At 39.8% G+C, this 25,289-nt stretch overlaps 1 protein-coding gene across 2 annotated transcripts in view; it reads left to right on the top strand.

Moving 5' to 3' along the window:
- The window catches only part of PRKCE (protein kinase C epsilon), a 286,207-nt gene that overhangs the window by 35,475 nt on the left and 225,443 nt on the right, over positions 1 to 25,289 (top strand). The gene's annotated exons all lie outside the window — the stretch shown is intronic.

Raw genomic sequence — 25,289 nt, 5'->3', positions numbered from 1 at the left:
TTTGTTAAGACAATTATTATGTTGTTACGAGCATTTAGTCACAGGTATTTTTTCCTAGTTTTTCTTTTTAATTTGATGCCCATATTGCATGAAATTCATTTGATGCTTTAGTCAGCCCTTTGTGTGTGTGGAGATATGAGTGAATATAAAGTTCAGTTCAAAACTACCTAAGACTGGAGCCAAAAAATTGTGTTTCATCTGCAAAATGCCATTTAAAAAGAGTGATTTCACAGGATGCCACAGATGCTGTTGCTGTGTGTATCTGACAAGACCAATGAATTTCATGCAGAGAGACATGTTTTTCTTCTGTTCACTGTAAGGATTCCTACTTGAAACATGTCCTTAATATTTAACAGATTTTACTACTTTTTTTTCAGTGTGCCTCAAAATTCAGACATTGCTGTGCCACGATCTTTGCTTTCACCAGAGCTTCCCTTAGTTTCCTTAGCCATTCTGTATTGTGAACCACCATGTGCACTTGCATTTTGTATTCCTCAAGTCTGGGATTTCAGATTGCTGCTACTCTAGCTTGGATCAGTTAACATAATGTGGAGACCATGATCTTGTTTCCATTTCACTATGCTAAGAATTTTCCATATTCATAAGTTGAGAATTGTTCTTGAAAAGCAATCCCTCATAAGTGTGTGTTTTTCCCATGTACCATGTTTGTTAACAGATTGCAAGAAACAGCGCCAGACATAAAAAGCCCTAAGAAATACATTTCTTGTGAATACCAATTCCTTGGAGCTGGTGCTTTGATGTATATTCAGAGCTCTGTCAGCTCTCTTTTTCTGTAATAGCTAGTGAGCCTTTCATCTCTGCCTTTACTTTTTATGCCCGCTTGCAGCGTGAGGAGGACAGCGACTGGTATTTTGTATTGTATTGTCTTTTTGTTATAGCTGCAGCAGCACAGTCTCATTGGCAGCCAAAAGTCCATGGAGTTAGTCTTCATGTCATCTTTCACTTATTTTTTTGGTGTTTTCCTATCTTTTAAAGAAATGCAGTGAACTTCTTTCACAACAGTGCTTCTATGTAAGTGAGAAAGAGAAAAGGCCTTTCTGCAAAGTGTATGGTCTCCACAGTATTGCCATGAAAATCATGTATAACTTCTTGGCATCTGTGTCCTGGAGACCAGGTTCAGCAGACTTCAAAGCAGGCACCATGCCATCTGAGCAGATGGGTATTAATGTAAGCATTGGATATAAATGTTACAGAGATGATTCCCAGTTCCAAATGTTACAAAATGTTGTCCTGAACTTCTACCTCTGGATGCAAAGGATTTGTTGCAAATCCAGCTCAGAGAAGAGTTGGCTTTACAGTATTAGAAATTTAAATCTTGGATCCACTGTGTCATTTGCAATGTTGGAAAAGGGTGTGAAGTTGCTCAGAGGAACTTGCTTGTATTTTTGGAGGAGTTCCCGTAAGTAACAGATGAAAATAAGCAACCAGTGTTGTTTACCATTTTCGTATGAATAAATTGTATTGTGAAGCCACTGTGGAAAAAAAAAAATTATTTTGTATTTTTCTGTGCCTGCAAGTAGGGATGGCAATTCAGTGGGAATCCAGTGAACTTAATTCAGCTCACCAGACTTGTTTGTTCCCTTATGTAACATGATGGTTATTTAGAGTGAAAAGTTTTGGGTTTTTTTGTTTCTCTGCCCTTTTTGTCCTGTATTTTTCTTACATGCCTATTTGGTGGAGGTGATGGGTTCTTTCCTAGTCCTTGCTGACAACAGATATGGTTTTGCTTGTCAGGGTCTAGGCAGTCTCTGGGTTCTTCCAAGGCTCTTCCAGGTCCCACCAAACTGAATTTCATCTGTCCTGCCAGAGTTTGCATAAGCCCTAAATGTCTAAGCACTGTGTTCTGGAGCTTTTTCCACTCTGTGTCCTAACCTGAGGTGTAACAAGGCAAAGCCTGGATGATCTGAGCAGAGGTGCCCACTGATGAGCGTTGTTTAGAATCCTGGAACAAAGGGAGAAGCGGTGGTGTTGCCACTCTTATGCTGAGACTCGGGGAAAAGCCCGGAGATGTGAAGCGGCTGTGGGAGGAGAGAGGCTGGGTTGGAAATCAGATGCAGGGCCTGTCTCTTCAATGGTCTCTACAGTGTGGAGGATGTGACCTAAATCCTATGAGTTTTCTCCTTTTGTAACACAAAGAGATTTGAATATGTATTTATACTGGAAGTCAGCTCCTTTTCCACATGATCAGATTATTTATCTTTTACATCCTGCCAAAAGTGAACAGAATGCAATTTGTTTGTTTATTTGGCATTTCTAAACTATCTTTTAAAATAATTTCTTTTGGGAAGAAACATCCTCCAAATTGTTAGTTTTCTTACAGCATGTCTAGTCCAGATAATTTCAACAAAAAGTTAATGTTAGCGGGATCATCCACTGAGGTCTTGGCTCTTATTCAGCCTGTACAGATGTTCTTTTAGACTCTTATCCTGTCTAGATAATAGGAAGCATGCCTAGTAAGCAACTGTGGAGCATGTTAGCATAATTCACGTAATTCCCAGTACCTCAGCATTCAGCCTGGGGTTGCAGACTCTAAAAATAGAACAACAGATTCTGCACAGTGTAATCCTACCTGCTTGTTAGCCATTATCTTCTTAATAAGCAACTAGTAGCTACCTCTTGTTTGTTGAGAATCTTTCACTCAAATGATTTTACCTTTCATTTGGGAATGAGACCCAGGCTTTGGCCATCTTCTTTAGTGAAGGGTTGTGGATGTGTGTGCTGGTACTAAAACAGTTGTAGTTAGATACAGCTTTTAGAATTTTTCTTTTAGTTTATGAAAACTCGAAACAAAGAAGAGCAGATGTTGCTTAGTAAGAGAGGAATAAATTAAGTAGGTGATGTGATATGCTGTGGTGTTTTTGTTTAAATTTTTGGTTCTGTTTTTCCTTGGGCAGTTGTGTTCAATAAGGGTGAGATTGTCTTCTCTCTCTTAGGACAAGCAGGTTGTAGGGGAAGACACAGTTGTGTTCAATAAGGGTGAGATTGTCTTCTCTCTCTTAGGACAAGCAGGTTGTGGGGAAGACACAGTTTCCAGATGCCTTTTCCCCCATACTTCCATGCTCAGAGTCCACATACCACATCATTATTATGCTGAGGGGTTTTGTCAAGACAAAAGAGATTAAAGCATATGTAAGTGAAAATACTACATGAGACTGGTAATCAAAAGTATTTATGGCAACAAGTTGAGAAAACAGCAACTTTAGTTTAATTTCTGCAATTTCCAGATTTTATTATTTCTCAAATGCACCTTTCCTGTTTAATTCTGTAGGGTTTTTATACAGTTTTGGGCCTAATTTCTGAGACACTGAGAGAATATTGCTTCCTTTGCCTCTTTCTAAACTCTGTACAAACACATACACTAATGTGTATGTGTTTGTACATAACAAACACATGAAGCTCTCAGACTTTGGTTTGAGCTTTGGTTTGAGGGCAAGTAGTAATACAAATGTCCTGCTAGTGAAAGGTTAAGAAATGGAGGAAAACAATTGCACAGCATTTTTGGAAGTTGCAGCAAGTCTGAGCAAACAAAAGCTTCTTAGGATAATTGTGGGTGAGAGATGCAAGAGCAGCTCATCATCTTCACACTTACATATATCCTCTTCATTTCAGTTGTTTCTTTTTACAAATGAGACTAAGACATCTAAATCTCTTAAGCTTTCTTGAAACTTTAATTGGTTAATAAATACAGATCAATATACTTGCAGCATAGCGGCTGGAATTATGAAATGCAACAGAAGAAAGTGAAATCTGTACTATTAAATGTCAAGATAAGTTTATTACATGCGCTAATGATATATAAAATGTAAATGCTGATTTATTGATTGAAAGAAGGATGAAGATGACCAATGGATGAAACGTTTACATGGTTTCTGAAGTTTATGTGGCTGAAATTCTAGGTTTGGGAAATTTTGTGGTTTAACCTGAGAGATAAATGAGAGCTTACTGGAAAATACCAGTTATTAGTATTTCTGGGCTGTGATTCCCAATGTATCTAATGTTAGTTCATCTGCTTTTAAAAATTCACACAGGAATCTTGCTAGGGACTTTGAATCTTCTGAAACCACTGAGAAAGGAAAAAGAAAAATCTCTTGTCTGGACATTCTTCTGGATATGTATATTTAAGGTGTGCTTTACAAAGCTGAGAGTGGTATTGATTATCTAGCTGCTCCTGAACTACATGAATTCGTGACTGGTAGACCAAAGCTTGGCTGGCAAACTGGGACATCTTTCAGGATGTTGTAAATGTTCATTTTCTGGAAATCAAGCCTGTTTCAGTTCTTCCTGTAGGTTGCCAGTATATGAGCCATCCCGAACCATTAGCTGCTTTTGAAAAGCTTTCCCTGCTTGCCTGAGGATAGTAGGGTTTTAAATGGCACGTAAACTTTCTGACTTGCTGTTTCTTGCTCCTAGTACTCTGTTACAAGTTAGAATTTGACCATTAGGCTGTTGTTCTGTTTTCTTCAGTTTGTGTATACTGCTGGTGGTGCCAGAGCATCAAAGCTTTGACCTGCCTCCAGTTTAAGGTTAGGAAATGTTTGGTTGTGTATTAGCAGGAAGCACAAATACTGTCTTTTCATACAGCAGCTACACACTAACAGACTTTAATACCATCTTGTTGATTTTGAGCATAGCTGTCTGGTCTTTGCATCAGTCAGCAAAGTTGGAGATGTCAGCAACAAAAAACGGTATTTTAAGGTAAAACTTCTATGAGAGTTACAGATTGCTTTTAGTTTCTTTCACAGAACTGTATTACATATAAGTGAAGTTAAAATTTGCACAAGGAGGTATGGTTCAATGATAACCACTTGAATGTCAAAAAGAATTTCATGCACAGACAAGTTATATTTAATGCATATTTTATGATGCAATTAGTCCCTAAATATATGAAAATAATCACCTGATAAACTTTATGTGCTGGAATCTTCTTTACTTGGCACATTCTTAATTTAAAGCCTGGCTCACATTCCCATGAAAATTGGAATTTCTTTTATTCCACTGTTTTTCTTCATGGAAAGTTACCAGGTCATGGAATCCTTTATTGCTGAAAGTTCTTACACAAATTATGTTCTAAAACTACTAAAATCTTGAACACACCCATAATTCATAACGAGCTTACCTCATATGCAAAAATTATTGCTGCTGTTATACCAAGTCAGAATAACACCCTTGGAAAGTTGGTTTTTAACATTATATTGTTTCCTGTTGCGTGGCTGGATGTGATGAGAGCTGTTAAAAAATGAGAAGTTGTCACCAAACAGAACAATTGCATAGAACTACAGTCTCCTAAGGGAAAAAATTATTCTGGATTTTGGGGCATTAAAAGCTTATCTTCTAGTGAAGGTGTCTCTAGAGCCTCCTGCACTGATCCCCCTGGCACTGGGGAGCAGCGTGGCCAAAGTGCATCTGAGCTGAGGCTGACTGCTGCCCCTGGGCTGCTGCTCAGAAGCAACCCAGGCACTCAGTGCCCTTGACATGGATGAAGTTACTGGAAAGGTGTTGCAGTTTGCTGTTGTAGTTTGGCATTTTGGCTCTGATGAGTTTGGTTGGTTGGTTGGGCCCTGGGACTGTGAGTCAGAGCAGCCAGTTTCTGTGCTTCATTGTGGCAAATCAGGATGTGACAGGGATGGACATGCTGTGCTTTGCAAAATATAATATTTGTATTTTGAATGCTCCAAATTATTTGAATACCTGAAGCTATACCTGAAGCTATAGCATTAATATAAATTTTGAAATAACTCAAAGGGTTTTTTCCTTTGAAGCTTTGAAAAAATTAACTTCTCACCATTTTCTATTCATTGCATAATCTAGGAATTTCTGAAAACAGCTGCAGAATGAGTTTTACTCTGCTTGAAGGCCGGTGTTACTGTAGAGCAGGTAAAGCTAAGGGTGGTCACCTTGTTTATGGGCTGAGAAATGCCTGTTTCTGTGTTGGTAGAAGAGGACATCTTGGAAGAGCTCTGACCTTTGAAGTTCTTCAGAGAAAAAAGGTTGCAAATAGTAGTTAGCAATGTCCTCCAGGAAATGAAAACTATTGAAGAAATCACATTATTTTCACTCAAACTGCATTCCCAGTGGAGTCCATTAGTGAGTCTGAGCTGAAGAGAAACCTCCAGGATTTGACCCATCAAATATTTAGTTATTGTAGTGTCATTAAATTATTTATCATGCCACATTCTAGTTTAAATACATCTCTAAAGCTTTTCAAACGATCCTGGGCCAAAACCTTGTCTGGCTTTCTAGAAGTACTTCTGTAGAAGTAATAGTATCATCATTATGGAAGACTGTCCTTTTGGGTTGTGTTGTGCAACACAGGTCACCTCACCACCTGAATAACAATTTCCCAAGAAATGATGGGCAGCTTGGTCACTTGTTAGCAGGGCTCCAGGGACAGTATAGCTCTCAAACTGTGTTCTAGACAGTTGTGTGTTGTACTGCCTGATGTCTGTCAGATCTAGGCGTGCACTAGGCAACTGATCTGGTTCTTGCAATGTGTTATAATTGATAACCTTCTAATTTTCTTGACAGCAAGAAGTTGAATTGCACTGAGAGTGAAAGTGCACTGCTTTAATTATGGGTTCTGCAGAAGCAGTAAAATTGGAGATTTGAACTACTTTTCTTTCCCCTTGAGTGATGTGGGTTGGTGGGTGCGCACGCATCTCAGTTGTTCTTTGTGCAGGTGGAAAACATGAGCCATGCACCTGACTGGGACAAGAACAGAAGTCACATCTGTTGAGCTTTAAAGCAGTGTCTGAAGTGGAGTTTCCATTTCTGACAGCCAGCCTGGTCCATCACCCTGTTCTGATGTGATGCACAACTTCTAATTCTCAGCTCCTCTCTTATCCACTTCAAGCAAAATCTTTGTTGCTCGTTGGGCTTTTTAATCTGCGCTAATATTTTTGATGCATCTTTAGTCCTAAGATTGTTCTGCTCAGAAAGTTGACATATAGGTAATAAAGTAAAATGGTTTTCTTTACATATCTTTTAAGTTCTGCTGCCAAAAGCCAGCAAATCCCTTTTTATATCTTGGTGCACAAATTGTTTCTAATATGCAACACATTTTTAATTTAGCCCTCACATCCGCATTATTACTATTTAAATGCCATAGCCTATCTGTGGCACTGTTTGATGTATTCTGGATAGGAAGGGAGTTCTGCTCGAGCTGTATCAGATGTAACTCCATATGGCATTGTTGTGTGCAGCTGAGATGCTTGCCAGTTCCAATTTGGAACATGACATTCAATGCAAATATATCATGATACAACTGCATTGCAAGGACTTGAGCTGATTGCTGTGCTCTGCTGGTTGTAGGAATAAATGTTACAGTGTTGAGGTTCTGGAGTGTGCTTTTGCCTTCAATGCTTAACAACTTAGAGGCACTCTGTATACTCAACTGTAACTTTCTGTAATTTCTTTGTCTTGTCAGTGTGCAGTGCACTAACCGTTGTTTGAGTTGGCTAAGGGGGGTTTGTTGGCAAGGTACAACCAAAAGAGAACATTTAATGATGTAATATTGTACACACCACGTCTGAGGCAAAAAAAGAAAAAGAAAAATAGATTGGGTTTCTGAGTTACCCAAGTCCCTACTACCAGACTTAGGACCTAAAGATCTAGCCAAAGGCAGAGGTATTTCTGAAAGGGTGGGTAAGGAGATGATTTGCCTGTGTGTTTAGGGATTTTGAATTTAAGGCTCTCTTTCAAAATAGTGGCACCAGATGCTTCAGAAGGAGCAGGTGGTTGGTGGGTTGTTACCTTCCTCTTTCTCCTCTTTGGTACCAGCTAGTGGGCCTGAGTGACACAGGGGAGATCATGCTGTACTTAGGATGGCTGGCCATGCCTAGGGTGATGTGCCTTGTCCTGCCCCTGCCTCGAGGCAGGCTCTGGCCTGCTGTCTTTTCCTCTGTGTTTGCAGTGATAGTATGTATTGGACCCTTGTAAATACCATGTAGGATTTGCCTTTCCTGCATCTGTTGGCATGCCATCACCTGTGTTCTTTCACAGTGTTTTCCTGAGTTTGTTCCTCCTACATCCTGCATGCCAGCATCTTCATGGCTTCTTGGAAACAGTCTCGTGCTTTCCATCTTCAGCATGCACAGTTCATCCTGGAATTACAATCCTATCAAAAATTATCTTAGACTTTATGTAAAGAAAAATAAATCCCATCAATTTCATCTAATGTGCCATTAATTTTGACCCAGTGTTTAGATGAGCTAGAAATGCAAATATGTCCAGATTTGCTTGTAATAGCAATTGTAGTTGCATACTATATATATCCTGAAAAAGGCGGGTAAAAAGAAAGGATCAGAAGTAAAACAAGAATTTACCCTGTTCTTTGTAGTGCCAAGTGAAGTATGTCAGTAATTTGGAACTCACTGAGACAATTTCAGTGTATTACTTCTGAAAATAATTACATTTTTGCCTGTTATATTAGAACTTCTTGACATTATTTTGCAAGTGAAAAAGGAATCATGGCAACACACAGGCATAGCAAGAACAGATGCTGATTAGGTCATCTTGTTAGTGACTTAAAAACACCACTGCAGATGGGTACAGAACTGACAGCCCATGCTGTAACACTGGTAAGTTGCACAAGCTGCTAGGGAACAAGAAGTGTGGACATTCAGAGATAAATCTGGGATCCTGGAAACTCTTATAGCAGGCTGAAACACTTTTCTGTTGTCAGTAACAGTCCAGGATGCCTGAAATAAAATCAATTTTTCATAACTTGTTGGCAAGAGATTTTGAAAGAAATACCTGACATGTTTTCAAGCTGTGTGCAAATCAAAAGGAGTATTTCTCTGAAGTCTGCATGATCAAATGTTCAATTCATGTGATAAAACATTATAAACCCTTCTTAAGGGGATTCAACTAGTTAGCAGGTGCTGCTTGACAGTTAAAATTACAGCAACAGAGGTGTAAACTTGGTGCCTTGTCTGCTGACAGCTGTGTAGCTAAGTTGGGAGTAAACCAATATTGGACATGACTTGTAATGTATTTAAGTTCCTAATAATTTACCACCTACAAGGTATGAGATGGCTCAACTATTTTGTGTATTGAGCTATTTACAGAGATCCTGAGCTGGCATGCAAAACATCATGTGAGAGACTTTGTGTTAGAGTGTAGAAATAATACTGGATTTGAATGACTGGAAAAAGAAAGTTTTCCATATAAAAGAGGGTGGTGGCACCAGAGGCTCCTTCAGCTCTGAGTTTTCAGGAATTTGCAGTGACAATTCTTTCCCCTTGTGGCCTATTTTTCTAGTTTTTCTTATTCCAGCTGCCTGTTTGTTCAGGTGAAATGTAAAGAAGGAGGTTTAGCTTTTTTGTCTACTGAAGGCCATGTGCATGGCTGCTGGATGAATGTTGTGTCACAGAGGAGGGAAATTTTGCTTGCACTGTTTGGCATTGTGTTAGTCACTTCTAGTATTCCTACTAATCTTAATAATGCTTCTAGTCTGTGTTCTCAGATTTTAAGTCAAGACTGCAAAGAACATGTGATGACACTAAAGATTGTAAGTTTTAAGTAATTAGGAGAGTTTTTATCTTTTAGTTTGTAAGACTTCTGTTTCTTTTATTTTCAAACTTAGATCTTCCTGGCAGGAACTTGGAGGGTAGAAAATTTTTTAAAAAAAAGAAAAATACAGCTGAAAGCTGAAGTTTCCATGTAGCTGTCTGGACCAAAGCATTTTTTAAAAAATGCCACAAATGAAGCAATGCTGGATTGATCTTTGAACTTTCTCCCAAGTAACTACAGTTGATTTGTCTGCATGGTGCTTTTTGTGCTTGTGTTATAACTGTGTCACTTTAAAGGCAGATGTTTGATGAATTACATGTTGCTTGCTTTGCTGGTCCTATAAAATGTTCATGAAAGTTACCAACGGGACTCCAACAGTCTGGGAGAAAGAAATGATTCACAGAGTATAATCCATTATGGTTCTACCACCATAATTTTCTGAACACTTTTTATTTCTGTTTCATTATTGCTTGCAAAGATTAATATGACCTGATCCCATTTTGTTTTACTTTTGCGTACAATTTTCTCATTTTTTCTATTGCCCCTTCCTTTATTTATTTCATCTTTGCATATGCAGGGAAAAAGCTTTACTTTACATTACATTAACTGTTAATTCACAAAACTCACCTTTGTGAAGACTTGCGTCTATGCAGTCATTCTGACTAAAATTTCCTGTCTGAAACGAGAAATTTGCATTTCAGTTAAAGAAAACAGAATCTGTTTTGGTGTTTTCTGTTTTTCCCATCACCATGGTATCTTAGCACATGGTAATTTTTGCAGGCTGAAAAAGAGCAAACCAAGTTTAATAAGAAAATAGAGACATATCACACATTTACTTGATGATGCAGTAGAGTTTAAGAATCCCCACATGGTAGACTTTTTATTAAAATGTGTATAAAATCATTAACCCTGACCTAATGTAGGTGCAAGTAAGAGATACTCACCTACAACATTACTCTGAAAAGTTTTCCTGGCAGAGGTGATATCTGGCATGTTGCACACCCAGCAAGCAGTGGAAATCAGTGTAACTTTGAGTTGTGGTCATCCTGAAAATAATGACATGGATAAGCCTCCTGCAGGTATTCCCTGTTGGAATCCCTCTCCCACATGTTCATCGAAGAGTAGCCATAGGTTCAGTTAGGAGCAGGTATGCCATGAAGGTTGCTATCATATGAGCAGATCCCCTTCCACTGGAATTTCCTAACACTGGTACCCTTCTCTCCCATGCCCTCCTCTCTGGGAAGGGGTAGTGCTTATGAAGAGAGCAGATATTATGAAATGATCACAAAATCTGATTTATCAGACTGTTCTGGGAAGTATGCACGCTGAATGCAAAAGACAAGGAGTTGAATTTCTTAGTTAAAAAGAAAGTTGACAGGTTGAAAATGACATGCTTTAAACCCAAAGTGTGAGATTGTTCATTCTTCTCCTTTTGCCTTCATCTAAACCTGTGTGATTTGTCCTCTTACTGCACTGCCTTCATGGATTGTTCACAGAGATTTCTAATATTTTTAGGTTCTACTTAAAACCACAGAATAGTCTGAGTTGAAAGGGAATCAGAAGGATTGAGGCCAACTCTTTAGCTAATGGTCCATAGAAGGATCAAACCCATGACCTTGGCATTACCAGCACTGTGCTCCAACAAACACAGCCACTGGAATCATACAAACAGCACAATGCAAAAAACCTAGCATCAGTTTTCTGCTCTGAGTTTGCCTAAGACTGATGTTCTTTTTCCATTGCTTTGTCACTGTCTTAACTCCTGCTTTGAACTGGGAAAGTTGTAGATTGGGATGAGTAGATTAGCCAGGTGTATAATAATTTTGCTGTAAATGATTATGAAAAAATGAAGTAAGGTAGGAATGACAGAAATAAAACAGAGATTGAAGATGATGGGTCAAAAAAGATGCATTTCCAACTATTAATCTGATTTTAAAAAGGATTTGGTATAGAAACAGAAACTGGTGGTAAAATAAGGAAAAGCATAATCTAACTTGAATATTTAAAGTTGAATAAAACTTCTAACATCTAGATTAATTATGAAACAATGCTTGGAAATATACGGGAGTATAGACACATTGAATGGAAAAAAATCATCATTGTTGTGTTTACTAGAATGTCAACCTCAGGGCTGTTGGCAGACTGCTTCAACTAATTTATGCTTTTGTATTTCAGACTGATAATAATCCTTGCTTCAGAACTTTCTGCAGTATTTGTAACCATCCTTTCCCAGATTCCCCAATCTCTTAAGTAACCTAGATTGTTATGTAAACAGGGATTCTATTCTACAGTGACAGTTCTGTTTCAGTGTGGATATGCTGGAGCTATGTTTTTCTACCATAGAAAACATGTAGTTTTGACAGTCTGCATTATTGGAAGGTAAATTTAGATGATGCTCTGAACAGTTCAGAAAGGCTGAAAAACTTTCTTTGCAACAAATTCTGGAAAGTGGGTCTTAGTTTTCTCTAGGGACATTTGCAAATTCGTGTGACATCTGTAATACCGTTTATGCAAGTCTCATCCCTAGAGCAAAGAGGATTTGTATTGTAGTTATGATTTGTTATGAGATTTAAAATATCAACAGTCTCAGTGAAACTGGATCAGATTGGATGGCTTAGAGGAAGCTGAGTTTCTGCATGATGATTTCCTTCTGTTGTGAGTCTTCAACTATTCTGAAAAACTGGTGTTGGCAAGTTGAAAAATGGTGGCTTTTCTATTAGTAATTTCTAGGCCTTAGCACTACACTAAAAAGCAGAGGAAGGGAACCTGGGAAGCTGGTACTCTGGAGGGTGAAAGTCAGAGAAGTAGGTGAGAGATTGCCTATCTAGCGTGTGCAGTGATGCTAACTTTCTTTGGTGTAAGAATCCCTCTAACTGGCAGATACCCAGACTGGGATGTGGGATGTTTGTGGTGTACTGCTGCAGACTTTGATGTGAAAATGAGAACTTCATGAGGTGAAGTGGAACCTATAAGCTGAAATGCAGTGTGAGGTTTTACAACATTAAGCAAGTCTGCTTAGGGATTGCTGTAATACAGGCAGTAAAGTAATAAACATAGTTGATCAAAATAGCTCATAGAAAGTAGCAGAACATAGCTTTAATTCAGTGGTTTTCCCCACTAACTCAAGTGGGGGTTAGCTATGCCACGGGAAGCTGCACTGTTTATGTCTCTGATTTAATACAATCTTTACTACAATCTTCAGATACCATGAGGATGAACACACATAAAAGAATATATAGATTAACAAAGGGCATTAAACTTTGTGGAGCAGAACAGAAGAAGATTGTCTAAGCATTGAGCATTTTTTTAAAAAATGTACAAGCTTCATTCTGTGTGACCTTTTTTATTGCAAGGCTTAAATAAAAGAATGGAGCTTATGTTTTGTCCTTTGGGATGATGGAGCTGAAGTGCAGATAACAAAAAAATTTTCTATTATCCTATCAAAATAACTTGGACCTTGACTAAAAGAAAAGATAAGACCTTTCGAGTGAGCCTTATCTGTAGGTCTCTGTATCTGCTCCATCAGTTGGGATAGCTTCTGAATAAGATAAATGGAAAACATTTTTACTCAGGCAGGTAATGCATCTCTTGGCTCTTGAAGAAGTGGTAATATAAAGGAAGTTAAATTTGAAGGATGAAGGAGGTTTTGTCAAGTTAGTTCCCCCTCTACAGCCTGATCCTCTCTTTGAATTTCTATGTGAATTTCTCTTGAGTTTCTTCTTTGTTGCCAAGGAAAAGATTAAAATTTTAGGACTGAAGGATGAGGTATGTTCAGCAAGGTACTGTAATTATGAGAATTTTTTTCTTCCAGTTGCAGTTGTTAAAAAAAGGTTCAGTCCCTTGCAAACTGCCCTGACTTCAAGAAGACCAGCTTCAGTATTAGAGGTGGTAATGCAGGTACTCAGCCAGGAGAGGTACTCAGATTTCCTTTGTTAAAGGGTTGAACTTAGCAGCTAAACTGGGATAAAAGGTTTCCTGTGGAACCAGTAAGTCAGAGGGTGCCTTTGCAGAACAACTCAGAGAAGAGGTGTGTATCTCTATACCAGTCTCATAGAGAAAGTAGGTGCCTAACACAGACAACCAAATTTAGATGTCTAAAAAAGACTGTGTGAATACTATCCTAGAGTGTATGTTGCCATAGACACAAGGAAGATAATCTGCATCCCGTGAAGTATTTCTGCCTCATACTGATTTCATTGAATAGCTGTTGTAGTGTTTGGTCTTCGGTGAAAACAGGATCATCAGTCCAGTCAGGGCACTGGCGTTATTTTTGTGTATGGGAATATGATTGGATTTCTTGGTAACTGAGCCAATGAAAAATATATATACTAAAGCCTCTTTCAGTGAAGTCATGTCTAATTTCACCCACCTTGAAACTCAAAAACTGGGAGTGAGAGAGTACTCATGTAGGCTTCTAATGTACCTTTTTCATTAAATGTCTTTTACACCACCTGTGTAATCCTTTATTTTTACTGCAGCCACATTACATTTCTTTTCCTGCACTGTGCCAGATGTTTGATGTTCAGTCCCTCTCTGCATATTTTTTATTTAATGGAAAAGTGAAAACTTCCCCCCTACCGTGTTCCTCGTGAAATAGGAATGCTAATTAATATAAAGCCATTTCCAAGGGCCTGGTGTTAGGAGGAATTTAGTCCTCTTCCAGTAAGGTCATATTGTGATTGTTCCTAACAAAGATACCTTACTTCTTTAGAAAAGCAGTTGTTACTGGCAACAGCCTGGGTATATTATAAAATCGACCACCAGTCTGCTTAATGTGCCATGTTAAGTGACTGCTGTGTGATATTTACAGCTACATCTCTTGTACCATATGAAAGCAGTTTTTAATTAGAAAATTTAGGGCCTGTTTGTTATTGCTATGTTGACTTGGACAGAATTATCTTTGGCACCTTGTTTACACGGAGAGGTCAGTGAATTGCTGAACCTGCTGTCTGGTCAGATGGGAATCACAGCCCTCCCTCAGCAGCCCAGGAGCCCTTGGTGCTTTCTGGATGCTGAGCAACCTTTCTAACAACATCCTCAAGGCTCTAAATCTGTCCGTGTAAAACTATTGCAAGTGGTGTTTGCAGAATTAAATCAACATAAAATTTATCTATGGCTTAGCGAGGTCACTGACCAACCAGCTTGCATGTAGTGATTACATTTTACTTTCTAAAGGCTTACTAAAAGATGAAATTTATATTTCATCTTCAGTAGATGATTTTGTATCTCAAAATTTAAGCTCTTCAAGCCAAGCTGGGAGGCCTTATCACAGCTGTATATATTGCATAACTCCCCAGAGTGCAGGTTCTGTAGTTTATGCAGAAATCCTTGGGAAGTAGGATATAGTCTCTGATGGTTTTGTTACAGTGAAAAACTTGCATCTTTGTAGCAGACCTGACCAAATTTCTTGTCTGCAGGATTTTTAGTTTCCAGTTAAGTAAGATGGTTTAGCTAGAGATGATGCTGAATATATTTTTTTAATGTACTGACGGGTCCCTTGTGGCCTCGTTCAGTTGCACTATTGCACTTGCTTGTGGGCAGACAACAGCTTTCCCTCTCCAGAAAGGATGCATACCTTCCTTTCTAAAGTCTACGGTAGTGATCAGGTATGGGAGAAGAGGAGGCAGAGAAGCAGGTGACTGTGAATGCAGGTTCAAAATATTTATTTGTCTGATTTCTTTGAATTAGGGATTAGAAGAGAGATTATTAAATTGTTTCTCTGGTGCTGCTCCATACTGCTGAGTATTGACAAGAACATCTAAGCCTTTTTTTTCTCATACCAAATGAGACCAATGGTACATTACAGCTGAATTTGCTGGAGGCAAAAGGCACAACACTCTGCTTTTGTAATTTGATTTTGTACAAACCTCACAGTATATCAACACTGTGTATAGATCAACCAGTTGCACAAGATAAACAAAGAAATGTAGCATTTCTGAAGTTCCACAAGCTTTATAATAAATTAATTTAAGAGGTACAACAAATAAGGTGCAAGTCTTATAGTTTGACTGTCACTTCAGTTTAATGGGAGCCTCTTTTGAACAAACTAAATTACCATGTGGCTGCTACCAAGCACCAGTAATTTCATGCCTAGCGCCCATGTGAAAACTCTTGTCACTGGTTGTGTTTTGCTTTTGACCACCAGAAACCTCAGCCATTATTGTGTTTGCTGTGGCTACATGTGCAGCAACCACAGAAAGTTGTTTCAAACCATTGGTCAAAATTCTGTTTCTGCTGGTCATAGCTTTAACATGATTTTTTGTTTGTGCTCTTGTGTTCACTTTCGCTTTCAGAATACAGTGAGATAAAGTTATGTTTTTGAGAGAAGATTTTTTCAATTTCAAACACTAGTAGGAATGGATGACTGACTGTTTCCTTAGCTCTGAATTTGGACAGTGAGGCTAGAGCAACAGGTATCATTAACAATTGCTGCGTTTGATATACTGTAAGATTCCACTGTAGCAGCCTGAAAATGTGAATAATTTGGCTTGTGTTTCATACTTAGAACTGGGAAAATCTCCAAACTGAAATTTGCAATGGAAGATATTAACACAGTAAAAGTGACTAAAGAAAATTTCATTTGGACATGAAGAGTTACCCTCTGTTCAGACAGCTGTGTCTCACCCTGTCTGAATGTCCCTTGAAATCTTGCTTTGCTATAACAGTAGGATGTTGTGTCATATGCACATTGGGAGGGTTTGGGAGTTTACCTCACTGTATCTTCTCTGCTAACATCTTCAGTGTCTCCTTTTCCCTATCAAATTTTGAACAAGCTGTCAGAGAACAAATACTCCTGAAAACCTACTATTACTAAAGATTATACTGCAAGGTGGGACAGAGAAATGAGCATGAAGATATTTCATAATATCTGTCAAGTTATGTTATGAGGCAGCCTTGCTTAGCAGAGAAAGCCTTGCTTGGCATAGAAAAAACACCTTTGCAGGCTGAAGCAGGACTACAGTAATTATTGCCTATTGCAGCCAGGACTGTGACTACCCTGTGAGGCTGCTCTCATAAATCTGCCCTCTCTAGAAACTGCTTTGTTGAGTATGGGTTTGTGCCTTTGTGGGGGATCTGAATTAGTGCTGGAAAACACAACATCCACTATCAGAAAAAATGCTGAACTGGACTTCAGCAATTTGTTGTGTCATTTACCTAATCTCTTGAGGTCCAGAGAAAATATCTCTTCCCTTCACTGTACCTTTGCTTTCTTAACCTTGAGCTGTGTAGTGTAGTCTCTGATGGACACATGCAGAGCTGCAGATTAGACTCCGAGTGTAATCTCTGGAGATTGAACAGATTTTTTCTCTCACTCTTAGAAGATGATTCTGCTAAAAAATCATCACTGTTGTTTAATACCCATAAGCTGTGGTTGTCTGGATCTTGAAGGTAGAGTTTAGCTGTTAACACCTGCTAGCTAATGAGGCAGTTAATAATGTTTTGTGTCATCCCACCGTTATACTCTTACTCTGTCCAAGGGGAAGCTTGCTCCTCATCTGCTCTTGGGATAGCCCAGCTGGGCTACTGTCATCTCCCAACCTTGGTCACTGTACCTTATGTGTGGAGCAGATATGAAGTGGTTGTCTGTGGGCGTGGGATCATCCTGGAGCAAATCCTTGACTCACCTTGTTTCCTACTGTGGGACCTTATCCCGCCTCTGGGACCGAGGTGAATCCATCAGCAAGCTTGACCAAAAAGGCTGAGCAGCACAGGTGCAATTTGACCACTGTAAGGCAAGTAAAAAAAATTTGAGGTGCAGATCCACATAAAAGATAATGTTTTTTTTAAGGAAACAGTAGACCTCCAGGTTGGAAGATGGCTGGATAACTAGCAGGTTTTACTGTAAGTGTGCACTTAGTTTGGAAAAGAGGTTACCTGACTGGGATGTTGTTTGGTGAGAATTTGTTTCTGCTTTGAGAAGAGGCAGGCAAGATAGAGGCATTGGCAGAGATGCACACTAAATTTATTTATTGCTAAATGAACATAATCATTCTTTAAGAGCATAAGGCAGTCCAGATACTATATCAGCCCCTTATGGGATAGGGGTGGTTGCCTCACAACCAAGGACATAGACAAGGCAGAGGTGTTTAATGCTTTTTTTGCCAATATCTTCAACACTGATGATGGGCTGAGGGAGTCACAGAGACCTAAGTTGGAGGACCAGGACTGTGAGCAACTCCCAGCTGACCCTGAAATTGTAAGGGATCTGCTGCTCCAGCTGGAGCAGCTGTAAATCTGTGGGGCCTAATGGGATTCATCTGAGAATACTTAAAGAGCTGGCTGATATCATTGCAAGCCCTCTCTCAATTATTTTTGGATGGTCTTGGAAATCTGAAGGGGTCCTAGTTCAGTGGGAGGTGGTGAAGATTGTTCTAATTTTCAAGAAGGGCAAGGAGGAGAGCCCTGGAAACTGCAGGCCTATCAGTCTCACTTCAGTGCCTGTTAAGGTTATGAAGATTATTTTTGGAAGTATTGAAAAACACCTGAAGGACAATGCTATGGCTGGTCACAGCCAGCACAGCTTCATGAGGCTCCCCTCATGAAGTCCTGTTTGTCAAATCTGATTTTCTTCTGTGACAAGGTGACACACGTGGTGGATCAAGGGAGGACAGTAGATGTAATCTTTCTGAATTTCAGGAAAGCTTTGATACTGGCTCTTACAGGATTCTTTTGGACAAAATGTCCAGCATTCAGCTGCATGAACAAACACATCATGTGATGAGTGAGCAACTGGCTCACAGGTTTGGGCACAGAGGGGTTACAGTGAATGGGGTGACATCAGATTGGCAACCTGTCACCACTGGGGCTCCACAGGGCTCCAACCCCAGCCCTGTGGTCTTCAACATCTCCATAAACAATTTTGATAGGTCTTGATGGGATGTTAAGTTAGTTTGCAGATGATACAAAACTGAGAGGAACTGTTGACTCATTCAAAGGTGGAGAGACCCTGCAAAGAGACCTCAACAAATTAGAGGACTGGGCAGTCACCAACTGAATGAAGTTCAGAAAAGGGAAAGTGCTGGATTCTGCACATGGGACAGGGCAATCCTGGATGTACAGACTGACTAGAGAATGAGACACTGGAAGCAGTGCCAGGGAAAGGTCCTGGTCAATGACAAGGTGAATCTGAGCCAGCAGTGCCCTGGCAGCCAGGAAGGGCAGCCGTACCCCAGGGGGGCATCAGGGACAGCATCACAGCTGGGCAAGGGAGGGGATTGTCCCAGTCTCCTCTGCACTGGAGCAGCCTCACCTCCAGTGCTGGGGGCAGTTCTGGGATCCACAATATAAAAAAAGACATTGAACTATTACTGTCCAAAGGAGGTGTATTGGTTTGGCATAGCCTGGTACCAAACCAATACAGGAGGGCAACAAGGACAGGGAAAGCTCTTGAGGGGAAGCCATATGAGGAACAGCTGAGGTCACTTGGTCTGTTCAGCCTGGAGGAGACTGAGGACAGACCTCATTGCAGTTACAACTTCCTCATGAGACCAAGAAGAGGGACAGGCCCTGATCTCTCTGCAGTGACCAGTGACAGGACCTGAGGGAATGGCCTGAAGTTGTGTCAGGGGAGTTTGGGTTGGATATTAGGAAAAGGTTCTTCACCCAGAGGCTGAAGACACTGGAACAGGCTTTCCAGGGAAGTGCTCAGAGCACCCAGCCTGGCAGACTTCAGGAGCCTTTAGGCAATGATCTCGGACACATGGTGTGATTCTTGGGGTCCCCTGTGCAGGGCAGGAGTTGGACTTGATGAGCCTGATGGGTCCTTTCCAAGTCAGCATATTCTGTGATTCTGCTCTCCTTTCTGTCTTTGTAGGTGATCTGTCAGGGACTGTTTCACAAAGACCCAAAACAAGACAAACCAGACCCAAGTGCTGGGCCAGCAAGCAGAAGATAGCTGATCATCACACCCCGTTTTGTTCTACAACCTTGCCTTGTCCCCCTTTTTCCTAAGGGTGTTTTCTAATTTTTCCTGTTTCTTTCTCAGTTCCATATCCTTTCCTTTCTAACTCCTCTCCAGGTTTAAGAAAAATAGCCTTAATTTATTTTAATGGTCCATATTTCTGTCTGTTAATGTTGCATCTGTTTTTGTACAAACTGTTCCAGTTCAAAGGGGAACAGTTTTCAAAGAGGTTCCTCTCTGCTTCTGGATGCTGATGTTTTGTCTGCTGAAAAATTGACTTTTCTGGTCACTGGTAAAATACATTTGGAAAGATATGGAGCATCTGTTCATAACTTGTCAAGCAGATGGAGCCAACTAAGTGAAAAAGCATTTTTATGCCCATAGCCCCTTTAAAGCATTGCCTTCCAGCTGCTTCTTTCTTTAGAAAGGGTGTCTTGCAGATGACATAGTGAGTTAACTAGAGTTTCTTTTGGTAAGTCCAAATGCTTGCAATCAGATGATGAATAATACTGAGTCTGGATGGAATAATCTGAATAATTTTCTATAATGCCAAAGCAGATTTAATTTAACGAGTCAGATCACTGTATTTTGTGCCCAGAAAACAGAGTTTTCCAGTTGAATGAAGTGCCTTGGATATGCCCCTGAAGTAGTGAGTGAACAGGATGATACAATTTAGACATTTAGAAAAATTTTGACAGACTTCCTGACAGAAGACATTCATGTAATAGGATAAGTACTTACAGGGCAAAAGGCAGTGGTGCATAATTATTTGGCAACTGGCTGAAAAATCCAAGTAGGAATTTCTGTTGGGAATTTTTGTAGTGGTTCAAATGTTGCAGCATATTTGTTCCTGATGATTTGTTTGAACACTCTGCCTTTGTTGATGAAATTAAGTCTGACCATAAAGGTAAAAACCATGGATCTAATTGTCAGTTAATAGGATTGTTTACATAGAGGAGTAGTAAATTAGGTATTTAGAATATTGAAATATTTCTTCTCCTGAAGTCAGTGATACCCAACTAGAGCTGAGAGGCAATACATTTTGCAAAATAATAAGTAAGCCTCTACATAAAATAAAACTACATGCAGTTAGCAGAGCCTGTGAAAGAAGACCATGTTTCAGGTTGCAGGAATACTTGCCTTCACTTACTTTGGTAAAGGGACTCCTTGAAGTCTCCTGGGCTGTTGCTGATCCTGCAGTGTTCAGAGCAGCCCTGCCTGCTGACACTGGGAGTGGAAGGCAGTGCAGTGTGGCAGCTACTTAGCCCTCAGAGACAGGTTCTCCTCTCTGCAGATCGCTTCCCTGGTGTTCCTCTTCTGCAGCAGGGCAGCTGTCTTACAGCACTGCTAGCCTGGAGAAGGGTCAGAGTTTGACATAGAAGATTCGGGCTGGGTGTTTGAGCATATCTTTGAGGATGGGCATGTTCAGGTGGTCTTTGTGGCTAGGTCAGTTCTGTGCTGATGCTGACTTGCCTGGTTTTGGGAGAGAACACACCCAAAAGCAGTCTGTTAAAAAGTAGAGGTGCAGTCAAATGAAACTGGGAGAAACTTTTTGTCATTTTGTGTTCTTGTAGTAAATTGTATTTGTCTATTTGCAAAAGCAGAAGTCTCTTTGTCATTCTTATTTTATCTACCACTGCTGCATACAGCAAATGCTCTTTCTGCCTTGCTGGTGGTTGCACACTTCCTCCCTCTGCCCTCCTGCCAGCAACCTCAGCTTTACACCCAAGCAGTATGAAGGAGAATTTTGTTTATTGTCTTCTAAAAATCCAACTCTCTTCTCTATTCACCTACCTTTGACATAAATGTAGTGTATATAAAATGATTGCGGACAGGCAACCAACTATTCTTCTGAGTCAGGAAAATAAGGAATTTAAAAGTCTTCTATGTAAAATTTGGGCTATGACTCAAAATTTTATTTCTCTACCATTCTTCTTTTCCTTCTTAAGTCTTCAGCTTTGCCATCTGCACTCTCACTAGGGGCTGGGATTTGACTATGTGTGAAGTAGGGTGAAACAACTGAAAAACTGTTCTAGGAAAAATTTCTCCTAAAGGTGTTCTACATTTGAATGGTAAGTGCTGAAAAGAAAGCACTTCCCTGCTTCCCTCACTGACTGTATCATGACTGCTGCTGCTATTTTCCTGTGCTTTGTTTACTTTCAGGTAGATTCTACTAGTACTAGAGAAATATTTCCACTTCAAGCATTTACATTTATAAATCAAATGTCTTTCCTTTTCATATGTTCAGAAACTCCTTAAAAGTCACTGTTGAGTAAACTGGGCTCAGCCTTTTAAACATTCTCTGTCCTGCCTTTTTAGCCTGGGTTTGAAGAAGTGTGTGTATGGGCTTTTTCTTCCCCATGAGGGCAATGTGAGCCAAACTGTTCTGTAGTCGAATTCCATTCTCTCCTTTTTGGCAATTGCACAGAATGGCTTATGCTATGTGGAGTTTGGTGCAATTCCACTGGAATTTGCTAGATTTGCACTGATTTATACCTGGTGTGAATCTCATCTTTCCAAAATATTACTGATACAACAGAAATGCAGAGCTGAAAATTCCTCAACTAAGAAGTGAAGTGAGCTTCCTTTTGTTTTGCAGTAAGTTAATAGGTTATTGTTATCCCTGAATCGTTATCGCTAACTTCAGTTTTCATTATCAGCTGGAAGAAGTTGAAATACTGAAAAGAGTATCAAAATAAGATCATTACTCAGTAGTTTCTGGTAGAGTGGAATCCCTAAAACCTTGTTACGACTATTTTAGAAGCCACCAGAGCACCTATCTAAAATTGATATGCTGCAAAGCTAAGCTTTCCACATACTGGGGTAGATGTTAGTATTCCTGTGAGCAACTTCCCTGTGTTGCTTCCAGTGGCAGTCTTTCAGCAGGGGCTCAGAAGGGATGGTAGTTGGAAGTACTTTCTTCTGATTGGAACATAAATGGGAAGAGCCTTGGGATTTCTTTGGGGTTGTTTTCTTGTTTTTTTTTTTTTCTGGTTGTGTCACCTAGGCCTTGTTTTACATGACAGAAACATTAATTTTATATTGTTTTCAGAGTATGAAACTCCCCATTTTGAGATGGTGCATCTCTTTTCCCTGCAAGCATCCAGGCAGTCCATAGTCTTGGACTAGAAGGATACTTATGACTAAGACAGAAGTCAGTTACCGAGTAACAAACTTTTCATTTCAGTCTTAGGTGATGTCATTCACTTCTATCTTCAAATCTTAGTTCTGTGTCCTTCGGTAGCTGAAGTTTCACACTTAAAGGCTGTTTTTCTACAGCAGTTGAGGTAATTCCTGTACACGTTAAGCCTTGCAGTCTAACTTGCAAAAGAACTGCAACAGAGAATATACCATCTATAGTAGCTATTTGTTTGTAATTGTCCCCAAAATAAACATTACTACATTCTAAGGGTGCATTTGCCTTTACAAGATTCCTTGCCTCAGAAAGAGCCTCAGAAAGATTTTTTCATATATGATGAGGAGAGAAAGAAAAGTGAGGGACTCTGAATGTAGTGGGGAAATCTGTTGGAGAGACACATCTGCAGAAGAGCCAATATTGTTTATGGCAACAGCTTCAGGTCTTGAAGGTTAGTGGGATACCTTCCTTGGAGCTTGGCAATCAGCCAGTTGTACTAAGATGTGCTATGCAGCTCTAAAAGCAAGGATCCACTTTATTTTCATGCAACTGTTTTCTTATCAGCAGCTAAATAAATTAGATCTAGATGTGTGGCTTCTAGGATTCTGTGTGTTGTGAGTTAAATTTGCTGCTGCAGCCAGTGTAGTTCATTGTAAGTTCAGTATGTTACTGAATATTTATGAATGAATATTTTTTTGTGTTTTACAATGACATTTAGCAATACATTACAGCTAGAGCCAAATAAAATAAAACCTCTTACAGAAAGAGCAGACTTGGGGGAATATATCTCATCAGATTCTTGCTTTTCCTTGACAGATAGTTTGGGGACCTGTTCTGGAGTTTTATAAATTACTTGTTTGTGAATCTGGCATAAAATCCTGGCCTTGCTGAAGTTAAGGAGTGTTTTACTGCTGAGTCTGGCAGTGGTAACACTGGAATTCTTGCTTCTACCCTCCTGTCCTTCTCTGTTCCTGATGTGTGGGAGGTGCAGGGATGCAGACAGTGAGAAGACAGGTCTCTTCCCTCAGCTCAAGAAGTAACTGCATGGAAGGATTTTTGGAGCTGGGATATCTGTAGAGAATAAACTTTTTTCCATATCCTCTGCTCCCTATTCTGTTTCCATAACTGTCCCTCCCACCTCCCATGCACTCTATCTCTCTGAGATTTTCTGTGGAGAGCAGGGAAGAAAAACCTTGGAGGCAAGATTGCTGGCTATTAGCTGAAGCAGGTTCTGCCTTAAATGTTTACATTTGCTGAAGGAAGGAAGGAAGACTGTTTAGATTTGCCTGGGCTTTAAGGGTCTGGACAATCTTTGCATTTACTTTTCTGTATCAATACAGTAAAACCTGACACAGAGGTTTTAAACTTGACCCTCATGCAGCGTTCTATCCTAGCATTGACCAATCTGTTTTAGCTCTTTATGGTAAGATTGTTTTCTTTGCTACTTTGCTTAGCTCAGTTTTCAAGCTGATCCAAGGGACTTACCTACATTCTTGGAAGCTCTTGTTTTGGGCTTGGAATACTTTTGATAATTTTTTTTTCTGATGAATTCTCTAAAGTCAAGCTTACTGACTTTCTTTGACCTCACAGGTTCTGTCCTGCCCTTCTCCATTGGTGCAATAAATTGTTTTAATTTGCTGGAAAATGTTTTTACTGAGGTCTTTATATTTATAATGGCTCTTTTCAGACTAAGGTAGAAATGAATAGCATATGGCTATTGTGAGAATAAAATATTAATTTTGGCAAATTTAGTCAATGCACCGTGGGTGTTCTTAGCCTTTAAAACAAAATTATCACATATTTGGCACAACTATCAGGTGCCTGGGTTTTGAGTCTAAGCCTTAATCACCAAATGAAGAGAGCAATGTATTATTAACATGTTAGGAAGAGACAGTAGCTATGATTGTGTGAGCTGAGGGTGGGTGTTCTACATGGCTGCTGCATGGTAGGAAAGAGGACAGATTGCAGTTGGGGCAGTCTGCAGCAATTTATGTACTCAGAATGGGCTGGTCTCCATGGTATGTTTGAATTGAGCATGCCAGAACGATGAGTTTGGATTCTAAACCAAAAAATTTTGCAGGTGATATTTGATGTCATCCTGAGCATTCCAGTGTATCTTGGTTCATTGTTACTATCAAATCTCAAGGAAAAAGAGACTTATGCATTGAAAAGCAGCAGAGGAGTATCAATTGGTTCATTAGAGACCCACTGATCATAAATACCTGCATAACACAGCATCTAATGGGCAATGCTGTGCGACAGCAGCATAGGCAGTATCACTTACAACTTCATTGTGCAGAGTGCTGACAGCTCCTGCAGAATCCTCTCCTTGGGAAATGAGGAAAGTCAGTGTAACAGAGGGCATTTGAGCTTTTTTTATCTGCATGGATACATTCGAGTCACCTTCACTCATTTCTGAGTACCTTACCCCTAGTCTGACTGCAGTCCAGAATGACATTTGCATTTCAAATGGCATATTGTGACCCAGTGGTGTTATTGATGATGAATCTCATTTTCATGGGCATTAACAAAGCAGGGCTTCATAAAGTATGTCAGTGCCTCTGTGCTTCACTGGAGCATGATCTCCTGTAGCACCACCAGCTGATGGAAAATACAGGGCTGGAGACAAGGCCATTTCCCCTTTGTTTTATACAATATGGTCTTTAAGTTATGTTTGCTCTAAGATACTACACGTCCTTATGAAGGGACTCATGACTCTAT

This window comes from Passer montanus, unplaced genomic scaffold (genome assembly GCF_014805655.1).
Source record: "Passer montanus isolate IOZ18808 unplaced genomic scaffold, ASM1480565v1 scaffold12, whole genome shotgun sequence".
In the NCBI taxonomy this organism is placed as follows: domain Eukaryota; kingdom Metazoa; phylum Chordata; class Aves; order Passeriformes; family Passeridae; genus Passer; species Passer montanus.
Note: the sequence above shows the minus strand (reverse complement) of the source record. Positions and strands in the feature narration are given on the sequence as shown.